Source organism: Ambystoma mexicanum, chromosome 4q, assembly GCF_040938575.1.
Source record: "Ambystoma mexicanum isolate Mex_15411 chromosome 4q, UKY_AmexF1_1, whole genome shotgun sequence".
Classification (NCBI taxonomy): Eukaryota; Metazoa; Chordata; class Amphibia; order Caudata; family Ambystomatidae; genus Ambystoma; species Ambystoma mexicanum.
The window spans coordinates 1,128,324,523-1,128,345,674 of NC_090928.1; the positions used below are offsets into that span (position 1 = coordinate 1,128,324,523).

The window sequence follows — 21,152 nt, forward strand, 5'->3', positions numbered from 1 at the left end:
TCCATTCTTCCTCTATTTTGTTGTTACCTACTTGCAGTAGGTCCTTTAGGATAGCCAGAATCACTAAGCTGGTGAGCTGCTTTGTCTCTGATCTCTCTCTTAACTAGTCTTCAGTATAATCATTTATTTTCTCAGAGATTGGGCACTCCGTCCCCTCCGCAGGCTCATGTCAGGGATAAGCACTGACTGTCCCGCTCTTATGAGGTGAACTTGGCAATACATCAATGTGGTCGGAGAAGGACTGGACAAAACTCATTCTCAGCGTCTCAACACGAGGCACAAAACTCAAAGGCTTCGAAAACCAGCCAGATGTCTAGTCTGGTCTGGTCAAACGTTCTCATACTGCCTTTGAGGTTTAGGCAGGTTGGTTTGGAAGAATATGGTCCTGCAGGTTATTCGAGGCATGCACTGGTGGAGTTGGTGATCAGTGCTGTAGGCAGCGGTCACAGGTTGCTGGTGGCTAGTCTAATTTAGTTAAATAAGGAATTACTTTTCATTTGAGCTACCATAGGGTAGAACAGTCAAACATTATTTAGTTGAGGGAGTGGTAGAACATTGGCATAGGGTAGGTTGAATGTTTGTTGGAAATCCCAGAGTTTGTTGAAGGCCGACAGGAGAATACGACTCAGTACCTGTAACTTAGCGTGCCATCTTTTTGTGACCACTCCGGGGACGGGAGGTGGAGGTTGAGACAGAATTCAAGGTAGAAAAACAAATAATTGTTAGCTCACGGCATGATATTACAATTCAGTGACAAGGGAGGAGAGCGTACTAAGGAAGAGAATATCAGATTTGGTTGTTGGCAGGAGATGAACTAAAGCTTCTTTAACAGGTGGGCCATGTATGCAACATGTGGGTCATCTTTATGTGCCTAACATGCAGAAGAGAATCCCCAGGGACCATCTTGCGTTACAAGCACACACATATGATTTCTTGTCAGTGACTTTTAAGGAGGAGAACAACCAAGGGTTTATTGGAGACAGGTGATTACCATTCAGTGGTTTTAACCGAGTATGCCATCTTTTGTGTCCGCTGGGGGAGAAAATCACATAGGTGTGACTTGGGAGGTAAAGTGGAGGGCGTGCGCTATGGTGTTTTATTAGAACCAATACAGCAGCTGTTGTGTGAACTGGGGATGCCAGAGCTGTGTGTGGTAAACTGAAGGCATTCATTTCACATTCAGCACCTTCAACCACACATCACTCTGTTATGCACAATTAAGTAGTTTATGCTCAGATGTGGCAACTGCAGAGGGCTCGGTCCACTATCACTGAAACAGTAGGGGGAGAGGTGTACATTGCATCTACCGAGTAACCAGGAGAGGAAAACATGGTAATTCCTCATCTAAAATACAGTGTAAGGGAGCAGGATATAGGAGGTTCCTGGTCTCCACCACCACCCACATCCACTGATACATCTGTAAATAATAATGACACCACTGATAACGAGCTCGATAAAGATGGCATATCAGGTCCAGGCTACAACACATGATTCAGGAAACTGCTGATTCTGATACTGAGGAGGAGGAGGATGGCACTGCCACACAGTTGGGAGGGAGGGATAGGTCCACTCCTTCACTTTTGAACTATTTTTTTCAGACATAGCCTGGTAGATCTGAAAGTGAAACACATCAGTGTGTGACACCCACGCTACCTCCAGCCCCACAACCTTCACTGTGTGATGACCATATGATAAATCTAAGCCTACCACGAACACCCAAAGAGTGGAATTTCGGCATACAGGATAACGAGAGATCTCATTAACTGCACTCTTTGCAAGAGAATTGTGTGTTGTGGAAGGCTGGGACTAACCTGGGTACAACATTTTTTGCAACACCCTGTGATGCAGAATCGAACACAAGACTGGGATGAACTCACAAGACCTCAACAGCAGTCCTCCCATACCACCCCAGCCTGTGCTGAAATCCCAAAGATATGGTTGCTGTCAATTATTTGGGATACTAAGCCTACACCCCGCTTTCCTGGAGGTGCACAGTGCATGCAGGATTAGCATTGACCCCCTTTATGTCAGGTCAGAGTGATGGAGGCATTCGAGTGTGGACAGAAATATCACAGGAGGCTTGAAAGATTGTGCTTGCTGACCACTTATCTGGGGTAGTGATGTATTTTGGCCTCTTGTCGTATTCTTTATAGTTTCCCGTGACTTAAGGGAATATTAGATCATTGCAGGGAAATTCCCAGTCAGTTACCTTTCATCAAAGGCTGTACCAATTGAGCTCAATAAGAATCCTTTCTCAGCTGGTTAGGCACCAGTGGAGTTTGAGCGACAAAGTCCACTTCACCGTGGATTTACAGCAGAGCTGTCACTGCACTGCAGGCGAGTGACCTTTCCTTCCCTTGCCAGCTAAGAGGGATCCTGAAGTAATCAATGGTGCAGCAGGTTCATGTAGTTTGGCACCAGAGTCATATGTTCATGAAAAGATTTGATAGTAGGGGCCCAGACGAGCTGGCCTCTAGGAACATGTGGAAGAGATGGTTGTGCTAAGCCCCCAATACCCACAGCTGGGCTTTGTTGCTGCTGACAATGAGGCTAATATCTGCAGCCCTACCAACTGGCAAGATCATGCATGTTGTCCTTTGTTTTGGAAGTTCTTCATGTAGTGATGATGCAATGCATTAGAAAATGCCAGCCTGTGAACAAAATGTTTACTCTGATTCAGGTCATCATCTAACATTTGGAACTGGGCCTACAGTGTAGGAAAAGTGTTTTGCCAATTGCAGGTGCGCCACAAATTTCCACAGCAGAACCTGAAGACCCCTGTTGCCACCTGATAGAGTAACACTTTGCATATATATTACGAGGTAAGTAAACAATGCAATGCCATCACTATTTAATGGACGTCAACGCCAAGCATTAGAGGGTGGATTTATTTCATCAAGATAGGGGCAGCTGCTGTCTGATACCTTGTTCTGTGTCCTACAGCCTTTTGAGGAGGCAACTGAGCGTGTTAGTGGGCCCAGCACACCACTCAGTGAGGTAATGCCACTGGAACACTTACTCAATACTCAAATTGAACCTGTCCCACATAATAAGGGCAAAATGGATGGATAACAGCTGACGAGGGATGTGTTCTCAAACGTATAGGGGCATCCATGTATATTCAAAATGATAGGGAACATTAAACGCTTCATGATGGAACTGTTCAAGGTTATAGTGGCCCATCTCAAGTCTCATCTAGTGGAAGAGAGCTCAAAGAACCCAGCCTCATTAGCAAGTTCACCTGTAAATTGTGAAAAGATGCACTGATGGAAAGCATATAAAATAAATTGTGTGCAAGAGAGAGAGACTAAGTGCATGCAACAACCCCTCGGCTGAGCACACCACCAGAGACGTCAAGAACATTTCATTCTTTATCATAAGAAAGTACTGTCCACTTGTTATAAACCACCTGAACCACTGTGCACACTGCTGATAGGCTGGAGCATGAGGGATACTGAGCCAGAAATCCTCAATTCTGACGCGTCTACAAGAACATACAGCAGACCTTCAGCAGCTCAGATGGTGAATATTTAGCCATGCAACGCATATCTAATGTTTATGGATGATGGGCCCCTACAGCACTGGTGTAGCAATCTATCTGTATGTGCAGTAGCACTTGTGAGAGTACTTATAGAATCCTTAGTTGTCCGTGTGCTTCTGAAGAGTTAGAATAAGTCATTAGTACTATTGTGGCTGACCACAGGAAAAGCCTTGGATTGCTTCATGTCGAACAATTGACATTCATTAATTTGAATGAGAACTACATTGCTGTAGACTAAGGAGCAGGCCCGTTAGATCATGGGCAATGCGTTTGTCTTGGAAGCAAGACAACGCAGAGCAACACAGGGTTGATGCCGGTCCACGCTTGTAGACTGGTCTGGTCTCTGGTATTAAGCGTGTAATAACAAATTAATTAAGGCATGACACATACCAACATATCTGCAGATATCATATCTTCTGTGCGAAAGGCTCCATTGAAAGGGGGAAGAGTAAAGGGGACAAAAGACAATCCTGATGTGTCCAACCCGCCTAATTGGAATCAGGCTGATAGGGAGCAGAAAATGCATATTTTAGTTGAGGGAGAAGGCAAAAATGGTATTGGGAAGCATCTGTGGGGCAAGCAAACTTAACCTTTATGTATAAGGTGAGTTTCTTGTAGAAAGGTGATTGCCGAATCGAGGTGTCACAACCTTTTCAATATAGATACCTCCTTGAAAGGTGAGTTTAGGTCCTATCCATTAAGTTTAATAAATATAAAAGTGGAAACTAAAAATCCTCTGGCAAAGAAAGCAGATGGCCCGTGGCTAACCCCGATTGATGCTTGTGATCTGGAAATCTTGATGAAGCGAGCAAATTCATTGACAGCCCTGGGCCGGGATGGGTTAACATACAACATGATTAAAGCCGCTGCAGAAGTCTGAATTCTCATTATTTGCCAAATATTTGAGCAGGTGATGCAACTGGGAGTAGTGCCAGACTCGTGGAGGACAGCTATTATAGTCCCTATATTCAAAAGAGGTAACAGAACAGGGGGACCCCAACAGCTACCTCCCTTTTAGACATTTTGGGCAAGCTGTTTGCGGCAATAATTTTAAAACATCTCCAGACCTGGTTCATTAAGACAAATAGATGTGACTGACCCTCACCAAACAGGTTTTGTAAACGGTGTGGGAACTCAATTAAACGTGTTTCTCTTAAACCTCTTAAAACTAAAAGCCATTAAAAAATGATACTAAAATCTATTTGGCTTTCATCTACCTCAAGAAAGCCTTTGATATTATCAACAGACATATTTTATGGTCAAAATTGGAGGCGTGGAATTGTCCGCTGCATCTGTTGTCGGCCCTGTATTCATCGACTAAAATACAGATAAGGCTGGGTCCTCAGGGCCGCTTATCTAAAGAGATTCAAACATCTAAAGGATTGAAACATGGATGCCCATTGTCCCCAATTCTATTCAATATTTTTTTATCGGATCTACATGAAACACTGAATCTTAGGCCCGCATTTCCTCAGAAAGTTAATGGCCAACCTCTGGCATGGATTCTTTAAGCTGATGATTTGGTCATGATTGACCAGGCTCCGATAGGCCTTCACCAAAGACTAACAGGCCTACAAGAGTACGTTGTAAAAAATGGCTTACAGATTAATGTGGAAAAAACAAGCATCTTAATTCTGCGTTCATTAAGTGGAAGACATGGGCGCCCCTATAGATGGTTTTTAGATCAGGATGACTTGTCTCAAGTAAACAAAACTATTTATCTGCGAACATGTGCAAACGCTAGTACTAATGACAAACCCCGCCAACTAGAGGTAAGAACGAAAATCAAGATCTTGACAGCCCAACGCTTGATGAGCCATAGCAAGACCAATAATGTTCCATTTGCCCTGTACTCACTTTTTATACAGCTAAAGTCATCCTGATCCTAACCTATGGAGCTGAGGCTTTTTTTGTCTTTTCCATGGGAAATGTGGCCTTCATTAGAGGATATGAAATGGCTTTGATTTCAATCTACACAATAAGGGTGTGGAAACCACTCTTTATACAAAAAGTGTGTTATACTAAAAAAAACCTCATCCATACCAGATACTCTGCACCAGCAATACGAGGGAAGACTTCTCTTTAGAGCAGTGGAAAAAAAATATGTTTGGACATTCCTGACTATCTGGGAGTCACCCAAGAAATGTTAGCGGTGAATCCAGTCCAAGTCAAGAAGAAAGCTATTGCAACAGGATTTGATCTGGACAGAACAATCAAGAAATAAATATAAATTACACTCGAATTTGAGCAGAGAAGCTAGGATGTACAATTCCCTCCTGAGATATCTAATTAAATTTCGGAGTACATTATATCGAGACCAGTTTCTGAGATTTCGCTAGAACATGCTACCGACAAAGGAAACCTTAAAGGCCCATACATAAATGCTGGATAACTTTAACTGCCGGTTTTGTGAAGTTGAGGGGCGGCTGAAACATTGAAACATATTGTATTGTCATGTACATTGCTGACTAGGTTGAGAACTAGATATTGGGAAATATCATTAAAGAAAAGAAAACGTACTCAGTGGAAGAGTAGTGGTCGAAGTTTTTATTGAGAGAAAACTTTTCATCCATTTTTGGATTGATAGATTTGTTTAAAGGCTGTTTTTAAACTAATAGATATGAGCCCCTTTATGTGTAAAAGAAAAGCTGTTAAAATGAGGTTTAAGATTTTAATTACAAAAGATAAGAACAGATTATGCTACAAAGGAAAGCTTAGAATATTATATCCAATTTAGCTGCTGTACATCATTTCAGAAATTAATGGTGGTGATAATGATGTCATTTTGTTTTCTTCAACTGGATTTTACAGATAAATGTTTGTAATAAACCACATGGCTTAATACAAAATAAAATAAAAGTGGATTCTATGTGTCAAACCAATATATTGATGATTGCTCTTCCGCAACCATGTATTAAAGTACCCTGGTTTCTACTCGTCTGAGTATTACCCTGGGTCTTGCAACTAAGAATATTCAACAATTTAAATACAGAAACTTTAAACGCTACAATCTACTATTGTGGCTAAAAAGAAAATCCCATCCACTCAGTGGTAGAGAGCAAGCATGAATGCACAGTCTAGGGACCAGATCCTCCTGGTCCACAGGAACCCCTGTCCTCCTCCACCCCCATAACCCTCACCCTATGGGTGGTGAGCAAACTTAATTTCAGGACCTTGCAAAAAATGTCTGCTTTGACAGGGATTTGTTATCTTCGATGTTGTTACGGTTTTCTCCCCTCTTTAAAAACATCTTCCCCAATATCATCATTGCTATAATACGCTTGTACAACAGTGTTATCCCAATGGGTTGCTTTGTGTCATGAAGCGTGTTCAACTTATATAGGGATCCTTTCGAACACTGTATGTGACCAGACTAGCCTCCAGAGGAGGCTATATTTTGATGGATTCTCTCGCTTGATTCATGCTTTAAATTTTATGGCCTCCCTAGTGGGTCCGAAAGAACCTCACCTACTTCTCATGTTGCCACCCACTCTGTGCAGCCGGAGCCATCTACCGGGTTGGGGAGCTGGGACTATGGATGCGTGCGCTGTGTCCATGGGTACTGCCGAATCTCTTTATTCTTCTGGGTCGAAGGGATAAGAGGCTTCACGGGGTGACAATATCATAGATTGCTTACCTTCCCATGTGAAATTAAGGAATCAGGGAAATCCCCATTCTATTTGATCTGCTTGGAACACAGCCAAACGGTTATTTCACTGAGCTAGCTCCGCTTCTGGAGTGTGGCCACAGATATAACTTGGAAAAAGTAGATGTGTGATTCTCGGAAGTGGAGGTTTTCTTGTTGTTTTGCACTTTTCATAATTTGCTCTTTGATTGCATATAAAGTGAATCCTCTTGTGTCTTGTTTTTCGTTTCAGGACCAAGATATTCTAGATATAAAAGACGGGAAACCGCTGACTCAGTGTTGCGAGCTGGAACAGCATCTTACATGGTGCCCAGTTAGGCCACGCCCATAGACAAAGCCTTTAAAGAGCTTATTTGCCATGTATCTCTCCAGCAGAGCTACCCCTGGGCCCTGGGTTTCTTTGATGTTTTGATGATTTGTTGTGGGTTTGCCCTTTCTGCGTGACTATGGTGTGTAGGTAAGTTGATAAGTAGCATTTTCCCTGTTGGCACCATTTTCCCGTTGGAGTGAAGTATTGTGCAGCTAGTGGTAAACTGGCATGGTGTTAAATTGTTCTGAGGGTTAGAAGTGTTAGTAACACTTGAGGATTCAATGTCTCTACTCGTGCAGGCTTAGTAAGCAAGTGTTAGTGGGAAATTAACTCTGACATTAGGGAGGGTTTGAGGAGCAAACACCAGAGGGTAAATTAATGGTTTTTATACTGGCATGGAGTGCCGTAACAAAGATACGTCTTTTGGGTTTGGCAGTGGGCTTGCAAGTGAGCGGCAGAGGGAAATACACTGGTCCCCTGAAGTCTGAACATTGGGCATTGGAAAATCATATTCAGCATATTTTCCTATATCACAGCAGAGTGTTCTCCCAAAATGGCTGTGACACTTTAAGAGAATTAGATCCAGACATGAGGTAGACATACTCACAAGGAATCTTATTCCCAAAAGAGACTATTTCATCCCTTTAAGTGGTCCAGTTATTTGCAATGGGATGAAGCAAACTATGTGCAGTAATAATACCATGTCTCCCCTATTATCAGCCATGGCATTCATACATCCTGGGAGCTAATATAATGGTAAGAATCAAATTCTGAGAGTCGAATGTACTATGTGGTAAATACACCATTGGTTTCAACACTGTGACCAAGTCCCTGCAGGGGAATTTGAAGCATTTTGCAAAATTGCTACCCGACTCATGAGTGGGTGTCCGCTGACATTTCGGAGGCTCCAATTTCCCTCACATGGAATGCACTCTGAATCCATTCAGACACCCAAAGCAGCATACACGCCCCACAGTGTTTCGCTCCGCAAGCCTGCTTATCCAAGTAATGCCACACTTATTTACCTGCAGGCCTGGCTGGATGAGCTTGGGAAACAAACATGAGGCAGACCGAAGAGGTTATTTTTTAGGCGTGCCTTCACCAAATCTCACTGGAAGCCCGTACTTCAGAGTGCCCAGAGACATATATGCCTGGACCCAGGAATAGAAGGAAAATTCAAAATGACGGATAAACCTCGTGGCTTGGTCCACCCTCATGTACTCTAAGGCCAGGTGAATTCATCACCAGTAACAAAAAAACAGCCACTTTCATATTTACTCTCACAGATTCTGGCCATTATAAATACAACACGGGGGGGGGGGGTTACAACACTATAAAAGCCCAGAGACTCAGTAGGAAGTGTAGGTATTTGGAGTTGGGACTGGTGTAGAGAGTTTGGAGGAGGTTGGAGAGATCTAATAGAATTTTGAGTTAGTCAGACAGCAAAGCGACATAACGATTTTGATAGTGGTGGGAGACAAGAGGAGAAGAAACATCAGAAGGTGAAAAGAGAGACTATCAGGATGTGAAAGGAGAAGACTATCAGGAGGTGCAATGAATGGAAAATCAGACGAATAAAATGAGGAGGTGGCAAGAGAAGATAATCTAGTGGTGGAAGGAGGAGAGAATCAGGAGGTGCAATGAAAGGAGAATCATGAGAATAAAATGAGGAGGTGGCAAGAGGAGATAATCTAGTGGTGGAAGGAGGAGAGAAGCAGGAGGTAGTTGAACGTGCATCCCAGGAGAGGGAACGAGACCCACATCAGGGCAAGGAGGTAGTAGATCAGAGGGCGGGAGGGAGAAAATCCAAGCTGGATAAGAGAGAGAACATAGTCAGTCAGTGTAGGAAAGTACGAAAGGACAAAACTGGCCAAAGGCATGGGGTAAAGGGTGAGACCCTGTGTTAGGGCTCACCTACGTAGATGTGGTACTGTTCGCCTTTGTCCTCTCTGGGACTCATGTTTGGCATTTAGAATGTTCTTCAGTCTGTTGCTGACATTTACACAGTTCCACATGTTCGGAGCATGTACTTCCCCTTCAAGATGGCGGTCCATTCACACCTAGGATACCACACTTAACATGGCAGAATATCGCTTCTGGTTCAGAAGTGGTAGAGCAACAGCTCATATTTTCAGTGACCCTGTGTCTCAATGTGCATTAGTGATTGTGTCAGCTGGACTCTTATTTCTAAGTTGCCCTTTGTTAGCTATGCTTATAGTTCTTGCTTCCTTCTGAATTCCTGCCTTCTCATTTTTCCTTCCTGCCTTGTAGCACTGGATTTCTTATTGCTGCTTTATGCTGTCAGGCTTGCATCCCTGTCTCTCCATGGATAGTATCTATAAGCATGCTATGGAGATCTCTTATCTTGAATCCTACAGTTAACCTCAGAAGAATGATTACCAAACTTCGGGCTACTGCACGTTGCCTTCTGCTACTAGGCTCACAATGAAGAAGGTGCTATGTGCTGCAGAGCCATGGGTTTTCCTCTTCTTTTTTTCCGGGATGGGACTCTGCTCCCATCTTTGAGATTACCTGTCTTTTTAGTGTAAATTTCTACCAGTATGGTGGCTTCAACAGAAGGGCAGCCACAGATCAGCAAAACCATGACCAAACGCGTATATGTAAGACCCGCTCTTATCACCCCAATTTGAAAGCATCAAGCCCACGGTGGTACGAGTTAGGAGCATGTAGCATAGCAGTAAGAAGGAGCAGGCCTGTAGCACGGGCAGTGTGGTGGTTAAGAGGGTAGGATTCAAAACACTAGAATGGGGCTAAAGGAGACCCTCTTAAAACCATCCTGTGCAAACTCAGGGTAGTCAAAGGCCTATTGTTTCAACAGCAAAAAGAAGGTACACGTTAAGACAACCCTGAGGAGAGCAGGAGTTGAGACACTCGGAAAAAAGTCAAAGAAGAAGGGCACAGGAACCCATTTAAACCCATGACTTAGACCAAAGGGGAGAAAAGGGCTGAGAGTGGGCCAGAACCAAAGGGTTCGAGAACCCCTTAAACCTGAGACTGAAAATCAAGAGTGTGAGATAACCTGAAGAAGAGGGGTACAGGAAACCTAAGATCAACCTGAGACTACAAGGCAATCAGCTTGGGGACACCCTTTAAACATAAACATTGTGTTGACCCAGGTAATGAGGAGGCTCATCTAGTGTCTAAGTTATGTTTCAGTGCCCCATTGGTTGTTTGCCCACTGTGTGTTATTTTGACCAAAATTAAAGAACTGTAGTTTAACAGGCATTTTTTTCTCAGCTTGGTTATTTATCCCTTTCACTATAAAGACAGAGTCTACAAAGAGAGTTTGCCAAATCTTTATCCAGCTGCGGGTAAAGGTCCGAACCTTAACTCTGCAGGGTAAGTCCAACAGCGGTACCAGAGAGAAATGTACTTATTAAATTTGGTGACATGGAACTCCAGTGCCACAGTAGGGGAGGAAATACCAAAAGAAAAAGAAGATTACAACGAGCTGATGAGTGAACAAGAAACTCACCAATGCTTTGGGCTTTGTTCCTCATTCCATACGCAGAGCGTGTTTCCCATCTCTGATTGAGTCGACTGATCAAACCTATCATGGACCGAGAACTGGGGCTAAATGCAAATTCTTGGGCAAGGGATGTGTGAGAAACCAGAAGGTGTCTCCCTGGCTAAACCATGGGGATCTATCATCCAGGTGGCCAGGACACAGTCATCACTATTGGATCCAGTTCCCGGGGTGTATCAGTGAGGGAGGATCACCTGGATGAGGTGTCCTCGGGGAGTGGGAGATCGATGGGTGAGATGCAGTATTCCCTTTCTTCCAACACCTTTTCCCCATCCTACCACCTAGGACATTCAAAAACACTGCCTCCCCCTTCTGACACGCACACTTTTGCACAACACGCAAGAGAACAGACCAACACCAAAGCCTTTTAGCTGATATGTCAGGCAAAGTCAGGCAATTGATCAGAATCACACACACCCGATGGCCCGTTACCTTCCCCACAGGGATAAAAAGTGGAGCCAGAGAGCACAGTACGAGCAAGGCAGACTGCACAACGAGACAGCTGATCTACCCCGCCAGTTCAGGAGAAGGAGAAAGGTGACGAGAATCGAGAGTGTGCCAAGGAGAGAAACGATCTTGCCGTTTCCAGGGCAAAACCACGAAACCTTCACAGAAGAAAACATAAGCCAGAGAACAATAGCTATACAGTCTTGCAGCAGATGTCAACGTTACACGGGCCATGCCTAAACAGATAAGCTGGAGCGAGGGAGACTCACTCCAACTTCCACCATTCAGGAGGAAGGGACTGAGTCAGGGCTTCCCAGGACTTTGGGAAACAAGGTAAAAGGCAATAGAAACCAAGAGGCCACATTGGCCATTTTCTCTTTTGTCAAGAATCCACTGATTCCTCTGGCAAGGCCTGGGTATCCCAAAATGGGGGCTACGGAGAGTCCCTGTCAAGTCAGCATGTAGCTGCCACCAGCCCATACCCTGCTCTTTGGGCCACACACACATATTCCCAAACACACACATAAGGGGTACAAGGGTGTACCCCTCACACAGGGGTGCCATAAAGGTATCTCATGGGTGATGTTCACCAAAAGATAACAATAAAGAGCTGCACTGCTAGAGGTCCATGTTGGACCCCAGTGACAGAAGACATATAGACAACATGCACAGAGAAGTGGTAGGACAAGGACAGGTGGCACTGTCCCTCCAAAAAGGCATTTCCAGCATCACATGCGCACCGCCCCCCCAGACTGAGGTTAGTGCAACTGATCTCCCACAAGAGTGCTACCCTCATCCAGACGGTCAACATACCTTCTAGAAAGGCCCTCTGCATTATCATGACTCTTCCTTGGCCTATGCTCAATGGTGAAGTCTAGCCCTTGCAGACGGCTAATGGACCACCTCAGCAGTTTGGGGTTTTCACCCTTCATCTGCATACGCCATATTAAGGAATTCTGGTCAGTTTGCACCTTAAAGGCAGACCCTGCAAATTATTCTGAAACCCTTCTTTTCAACTGTGATCCACCTAGGTTCCCTACCCTTAAATTGCATACTAATGAAAATGATGGGGCGTTCCCTCCGTTTATCGCCTGAGACAATACAGCTCCACTTCCGTTGTCACATGCATCAGTTTGCACAATAAAGAGTTTGCTGTGGTCAGGGGCACACAAGGCAGGTGCCCTGTGCAGACTTTCCTTTAAGCCATCAAAGGCCCTTTGACAGTCTTCACTCCAATGAAGCTTCCTAGGCTGTTTGTGGGGTCAGAGCTGTCAGAGGTGCAGCTATGGTGCCATAGTCTGCCATGAAGTTTCGGTAGTACCCAGTGAGGCCCAGAAAAGCTCTCACCTGGGTCCGGGTAGAGGGAGTCTCCCAGTCCTGTAGAACCTGTACTTTACTAGGGAGAGGTTGGATTTGACCCCCTCCTACCTTATGACCAAGATAGGTAACCTTCCCCTGTGCTATCTGGCACTTGGTTGCCTTGATAGTGGGATTGACCCTTTTCATGGCCTGCAACACCTTATCCAGGTGTGTAAAATGCTCTTCCCAGGTGGAACTGTAGACAACAATGTCGTCTAGATAAGCCACACAAAAGGCCTCCAGCCCACTGAGAGCATGATTCACTAACCTTCGGAAGGTGGCAGGCGTATTATTCAACCCAAAAGGCATGACTCTAAACTGGTAGAGCCCTCAGGTGTCGAGAAGGACGTTTTCTCCTTGGTCAGGTCAGTCAGAGCTATTTGCCAATAGCCTGAAATGAAGTCAAAGGTGCTCACAAACTTGACAGCAACTATTTTGTCCACAAGGACATCAGCCCTGGGCAATGGGTGAGCATCAGTCTTGGTGACTGCATTGACTCCTCTGTAGTCCACACAGAACTTCAATCCTTGGTACTTGCCTGGGAACTTGCCTTGGGACAAGGATCACTGGGATGGACCAGGGGCTGGTTAAGGGTTCAATGACACCCATATCCAACATATTGGCGACCTCTGCCTGGTTGTGGTACTTTATAGTGTCTGACAACGGGCAGCATCTCTTGCACAGAAAGACTTCGGTGGAAACGCGCGTCGCTGTGTTTTTTGTTTCACTATCTGGGCACAGTGTGCCACAAGTGTTATGCTGCACCTGAAGCAATAAGTACCATTGCACAACTATAACTCAGGATTGAAGTGTGAATACCTACTGACACTACTGGAGCACCAACTCCCTGCCAGCACCGGTAACTAACAAGGTTTTGTCACCCCGCAAGATGGAGTAAGGGTAGGTCAGGCTGACAGCCTGGACACCAAGTGCCTCACCTCTACACTTGGGGGTCACCCTTTCTGTGGTCCAAGGCCCCACAGTCCCAACAGGTGCCAGGAATGCGAGGGACTGAACTGGATCCAATGAGAGTCTGCTTTGCAGCATGAGTACCACTACTCTTACTTCCAACCCCATGAGACTCATCCCCACTAGATGTTTGGACCTTAGATGGAGAATGCTTACATTTATCCGGATGTAGCTGTTTCTTGGACTCCTCAACCTTCTGAGGGGTCCCTTTCTCTTTGTCCCTGTCCTTCCCACTGGGTTTTTTAGGGGACACCCGGTGAGAGACCCACTTATCAGCCAACTTGGCTAACTTGAAAGGATCCAAAATATTCTGGTCAGCAATGTACTGATGCAGCTCTGGTGAACAAACTACAGAAACATTTTCGAAAAACAGAGGTGAGCCAATTCAACAAAAGACTTGGCTTTATAACCATCAACCCATCCCATCATGTTCATATGTGCAGCACACACCCAATCAACCCAAGACATAGGTGTCTTGCCAAACTTGGCCCAATCGCTTTTTTCAACCTCATGGATACCACAAGAAATGTCAAATGCTTCTATCCATTGAAGGATATCAGAACCCTCCATACAACAACCAAATCTTTCATAAACTTGGTTGCTGGGAACCTGACACTCTCAACTGGTTTTGCTGAAGTTTCCACTTTAGCTTTCTCTAGCTGGATTCTGCGACATTCAGTGTCTCTGTTTTTGAGTTCAAGATCCCTGTCTTTCAGTATTACATGCTGTGCCAACTCCTCTTTCTCCAACTCAGCTTCAGTCTCTAACTTCTTGTATTCAAAGATAACTCATGTTACAAGGCATTCCCTGGAGGAACAATGCTGGTTTAGGAATAGAAGTGACTGGAGAGGTGGCAATCCCATTGGCAACATCTGTGACTTCACCAGGGGTAAGGACCCCTTCAGAGCCCACCCCATTTTCATCATGAGTGTCACAATCTCCCTGAAAATCCACATGGGCAGCTGTATGCTCTCCCCTAGACTAATCTTCAAAATCTATTTCTCTGTCTTGACAATCACTCTGGAGAGCCTCTGAGCTCTGAGATCATCCTAGTCAATTTACAATGTGCAATAGTTTCCATTGTTTGTAGTGTAGTTCTCAGTATACACTAATTCAATAAAGAAGCGTAGACATTTTGTAGTAGCTAGGTTAAACACAGTTCTTAAACAAGTGATCCCACCGCTGTACCATCAGTGTAAAGACTGGAGGGGATATCTGCCCCTTATATTGTAGGTAAAGGCACAGAGAAACCCCAACCCCAGCAAGTCTCTCAATTGGGTAGATATGTACGAGCATCCAGGCTTACGCTTTCAGGAGGTGATGCAGGCAGGTTCTTAAGTACAGTGTTTCCCCAAAGCTCCACAAAGGCATATCCACACACTATGTTAGGTGATAACACAGCCTCTTTATATATGGTTTGCTACTTATAACAACAGTATACGCATATACATAATAACACCTTGTACATGGAACAACTTATTCAGAGAATGGTAAATATATAAACCCTACGTGGTACCACACACTACTTTAATTCAGTAAGAACTGCACTAACCGCAGACAGTATTAAATGGCAGGTGAATTCTTAAATAAGGTGTAACCAGTAGAGAATAGGAAACAAAGGCAGGTTAGTTATGAACAGTGGCAGAATGTTATCTTTAAGCTAGACAAGTAGTTCTGATTCAGGATCCCCCCACCTGGGCATCTTGTAATGGAAAAGTTAGGAAGTAACTTATGTTGTCGTTTACAGCCCAGTCCAATATTGTTCAATAACGTTTGTGCTTTCTTTTAAAAAGTTCTACCACCCCAAAGTACCTGAGAGGCCACAGGAGAACAGGATCCAAGACGAATCGGGGACCCCTAGACGACTCCTGAGGCTAGAAGATTATTTTCCTCGTCACAGTACCTTGGTGCCTTCGCAGGCGAAGTGGAAGAGTTTCTTGCCTTTACTCGACAATTCCCTCCCAGGATGGACCCCCTTTGGAAGAAGGAGCCATTGGGATGCTGAGTCCAAGAATAAAAAGGAACCAACGTCTTTCAGAATGGCAGCAGTTTGGCTCTTTGCGTTGCTCTCCATTGGTTGACGATTTCTCTAACTGTAGAAGTCCTGTGAAGAAGAAACTTGCTGTGGTCTCCTTAAAGGCTTGGTGGATGAAGAGAAGACCCCTAGGAACCTTCAATGACTTCTGGCGGCGACGGGTGCACAGGTCACTTTTGGTGTTGGAGTTCGGAATATCGCGGTTGTTCGACTTTCGGTTCTTCTGTGCTGCAGCCGCAACAAGGACCTCTGGATGGCTTCACGCTACCTGGACTCGACCACTGGAGTGGACCTCAGACCCTCACCAAGTCTGGACTGTTGGGACGACTTTGTTAGCTTCTGGTAGCGGGAATCCCACCGGTGGACCTTCTACAGCACTCCATGACTCTGGGCTCTATCCGGTGGGAAAAAGTGGTCAGTGGTGACTGCAAGAATGTCCTTTCAAATGTTCTTAGGCAGTTTAGAACTTTCGCAGCTCCGAGTGTCCAGCAGCACTATGCTAGGATATTCCCTTTTCTGGGCATTAAGACAGCCACAGCTTCCAGCGGTCATGAAACGCACCTCCGTACCCTTGGTAACACCAATGGACTTCTCTGGCTGGAGATGTCTGGCACTCCTCTTCTGGACTCCAAAGACTCCTTCTTCGGATGACAGGCACACAGGACTGGCTCCCAGGATACTTTGATGAAGAGTAGCAGTTTTGCACAATGGTCCCTCGTGGCTCAGGGAGAGTTCTCCTTTGCAGGTCCTCTCTGGATCAGTCCTTGGGGAGACACAAGACAGCTTCGGATTGGTAAAGAAATGCAGCAGCAGACTTTGCTTCCATCTGGGCTTCAAGGAGCAGCTTCTTCTTGCTAACCTTCGACTTCAGCTACTGAACAAATTGGTGAATGAGAGGTCCCCAGATATACACATCTGTCCCTCATTTAGTCTGGTTGAGTCTGGCTCAGTCAGCCAATTATGCAGGCAGGCAGCCATTCAGGCTGACAGGCATTTAGACCATTCACTTCACTCAAACACCCATAACAAAAGATGTGTATTGGGGCAAGTACCCAGCCTTTCAGCACACTAAACTGCATTCATATCAGTTTCAAGCAGGGCTGTCTCATTCATTGTGTCTCACACACACAGAAACCAGAAACCCATAACATATAAAGTATTTTGGTCACACCCTTTATTCACAAAGATTCCACCCCAAGGGTGTACCCACAACACACAACACCTGGGAAGGGTCCAGTCAGTCTGACAGGAGGCAGACCGAGAGCCATATATGGTATTTCCACCCAACAGCCAGTCAGGGGGAAAGGGAACAACAGAGAAATATATGGTGTTTCCACCCACCAGCCATTCCGGAGGGACGGACAAGGGCTTCCCAGGACTTTGGGAAACAAGGTAAAAGGCAACAGAAACCAAGCCGCCACAGGGGCCATCTTGCCTTCTGTCAGGAGTCCGCGGTCTCCTATGGCAGTGCCTAGGTATCCCAAAATGACGATACTCAGAGCCATTGTCAAGTCAGCATGTAGCTGCCACCAGCCCATACCCTGCTCTGGGGGCCACATGCACGTGCCCAAAAACACACAAGGGGTACAAGGGTGTACCCCCACCCAGGGGTGCCATAAGGGTATCCAATCGGTGATGTTCACCAAAAGATGAGAATGAATAGCTGCACTGCCAGAGGTCGAGGCGGGACCACAGTGGCAGAAAACAGAGAAAATACAGAGAGAGGAGTGGTAGGACAAGGACAGGAGGCCCTGTCCCTCCAAAAATGCATTTTCAGCATCACACCCATATTGCCAGGAGGGCAATCTGTCTACCTTTGACCCCAACTATTAACTGCACATAAAGCTAGTGAAACATATATTTTGCTTGAGTTCCTCCCTCCTCATACCATAGCTGATTATGCTGGCTGCCTCCAAGGCTGCAGGGAACCCTCATGAGTCTTATAACAGCAACTGGTGCCACGGCAGCCGGTTCCACTGGTGGAAGCTGGAGCTGCTGCTTATGCTGTGGCACTTGATGAGGAAGTGGGAAATGACCAACTCCTCTAGATGTGCTGGCAGATGCTTCCTCCGCACCACTGCATGGTACAGTGCTTTGGCTCACCTTGATCCTTTCACAATAAGTGTACCTTCAGCATGGTCAGGCACTCTTCTCTTTGCCACTACAGCTCATATTAAGCTTCTTCTTCCCATATTAACATCACTATCATGCCCCTCCTGCATTGCATCTCCTCCTAGTGTACCTCCTCCTGCTCAGCATCACTGTGTCCCACGTCCTGCTGCCTCCTACCTCTCTATCCAGCTACCCCTAATTTGCCCTTATGTTCCATCTCCCCATGTCTCTCCTTCTTTTGCACCACATTCAGCTTCTCGTGTTCCGCCTCCTGCTGCTTTTAGGTCTTTGCTTTCAGCTTCCCGGCTTCTGCCTGCTTGTGTTCTAGCACCAGATGATGCTCAATCTCTTAGTTGTCATTGCCCATATCTGCCCCATTGTCTTCCCTTCTCCCACTGCCCCTCACCCTCAGCCACACGTAGCAACAGCTTCTCAATTGTTGCTGCATCTTTCTCCTGTCCCACGGCCACAACCAGTCAGCTGTTGCCACCTGCACCTTCCCCATTGGATGGGACTCTTCACACTGGTGGGTCCCATTGCCTGATGGCCTTCTACCATGTTGCAAAATAATATCCAGCCTTGCCACAGCACATTCATCATACCCAAAGCCTATCAAATCTAATTCTTTTGATGAGGTGTCAGCCTCGATTCTGATAAGTTGTGCATGTACTGCGGCCACACCTGTACTAACAATTGCCTTCCCGGAAGACTGTGCACTCTCAAAGAGATCTGTGAGAAACCAGAGGGTGTCTCATCCGCTGGTACCTGGGGATATCTCTCTCAGGTGGCCAGAGCACGGTCACCGCCTTCGGATCCAGATCTTTGGGGTGGACCACTGCGGGAGGATGACCTGGGTGAGGAGTATTCGGGAGTTGGGGTGAGGCAGCCGATGGTGAGACGCAGTATTCCCCCCTATTTGGTTTATCCAACCCATCCTATTTTTTTAGGATTCTCTGAGATCGCAACTTCACCCACCCCCCTTTTTACACAAACACTGGGAAGAGGAAGAGGGTGACTAAGAGTAAAAACATTAATGCTAATTGGGTCAGGTAAAGTCAGACACTTGACTCGAAGTGCATTCACCTGATACCAATTAGCTCGGGTCACACAAACAAAAGACAGAACCTAAGGACACAAGGTGGAACACAAGTACGAAAAGGGCTTCCGGGACAAGGGCAAACCTACTGGAGCAGAGAGACGGACCAAGGTATGAGAGCAGTGGGTCGGGAACCCCAAGAGTTCCCTACTGGAGGTTGTTGCCACCAACAGGCTGCAACAAATATACAGAGAAGGCCGGATCCCACATGTGAAGACTGCATTGTGTTTCAGGGGTGCCAACGACCCTCCTGGGTGAACGTCAGAGTTGGGGAGGTGAGGCCAAGCCTGTGGTACTGACCTTGACTCGTGAATTGGAAATCACAAAACCAAGCAAAAGACGCACACAGCCGGTGAGTTGGCAAGTGAGTTGAGAGACCGCTGTGTGTTAAAGTTTGAAGTAGCAACATTATTTTGTAAGTGAAGGATGCATTGCGTGTGTTGTGAGACGCGAAGAAAGGCAGACCTGTGAATTAACTATGAAGTAAGGACAGCTGTGAAATCAGCGATACCAAGTAACAGAGTTGTCCGGTAAAAGGAAGTGGCCCACTCGAAAGTCTCTATGAAAGGTACATCGTTTGGAGCAATAAAGCGAATGAATGGCAAAAGTGAAAGTTAAACCATGAACCTTGAGTCGAAGTGGTCCTGCGATCGTCTGTAAAAAAAAGCCACACACATTCGAAAGTCTTCAACATCAGAAAGTGGTCCGAGCCCAATAGAGGGAGACCCGAAGTATAATAAGTTTAGGGAAGGGAGCCCCCTTGCAAGTTTTGTTGAACTTTGTAGTGAGAAGTCTAAGCCCGACAAAGGAGGACCTACGTGAACTTTGTTATGAGATGTCTGAGCCCGACAGAGGTGGGCCTACGTGAACTTTGTTGTGAAGGGTCTGGGGACCTGTGTGAACTTTTTGTTGAAACATTATTTTGGAAGTCAGAAAAAGATTTTAACATGGAAGGCCAGGCGGGCCTCAATCCACGTTTTGGAACTGTTTATTGTGTTCGAAACCGAGCCCGAGTGTGTCATCCTGCCTACAGGTATAGCCTTACGCCGTGAGGTCTAACATGGGGAGGAGAGCTGGTTCAATCACATGTACTCTTTCGAACACTGATTTTTCCTATTGCATACATTTCTCCTTTATACACTTTTTTGTACAAGAGATAGGGCAGACATTGGGCCTCATTACGGGTCGGGCGGTCTGGAAATAACAGTGGCGGTAAACCCGCCGCCACTGTTAATTCCGGACCACCCAATCCCGAGTCCTGCTGGTGGGAGGTGGCGTTCCCGCCAGGTCTGACCTGGCGGGTTTAACACCGCCCACCTGCAGGCGGACGTGGAAACACCAGCACCATCACGAGATGGTGCCGGTGTTTCACTTCCCCATTCCCATTGAGTCCAATGGGACTCATGGGAATGGAGATTTACCGAATTCCGCCTCCGTGACTCCCTGAATTACCAGGGCATTACAACCCTGGTGTCCCGGAATGGTAATACAAGTCCAGCAGTAACCGAGCCAGAAAAACCAGCTGGTTGCCACCGGACTCGTAATGAGGCCCATTATGTTTTTGTTAGCATATGCAATTTTTGATTTTATGGACTCCACTAGGACTGTTTTGTTTATTGTTTAATTGTCGAGACTACTCCCATCTTAGTCATAGACCAAAGTAGGGGTTTCTCAAACCCCAACAACTTCAATAAAGGTTTTACAAATTTCACCCATTGTGTCAGTGTCATACTTGTGATACAATGCCTCCCCTACAGTTCCTTCTGAGTTCCTTTTTGACCCAACTCTAAAAAAAGTTTGCCAAAAACAGAGCAGGAATGGGATGAACTAAAACATAACGGATGGGTGGCCTTAGGCAAAGGTTGCCCAAAAGGGTTTCACACAGGTTTTCTTTATTTGTTTGGAAGGGGGGGAAGAAAAAGGGCAATTTAATTAAAAAAAAATGTAAAAGGGCATCACAATGTTTTCACAAAGGTTTTTTTAAAGGCAGAGTGAACATTGAAGGAACTTCAAACATCTGGCCCAATTAAAAATAAATCACAAACAGTTAATTAAATGCCTGAAAGACATCTTTCTGGATGCCATCAAAC

General features: G+C 45.6%; 1 protein-coding gene across 1 annotated transcript in view; it reads right to left on the reverse strand.

The window, feature by feature from the left end:
• DNAH14 (dynein axonemal heavy chain 14) overlaps positions 1-21,152 on the reverse strand; it is a 2,000,441-nt gene that overhangs the window by 1,338,472 nt on the left and 640,817 nt on the right. The window lies entirely within an intron of this gene.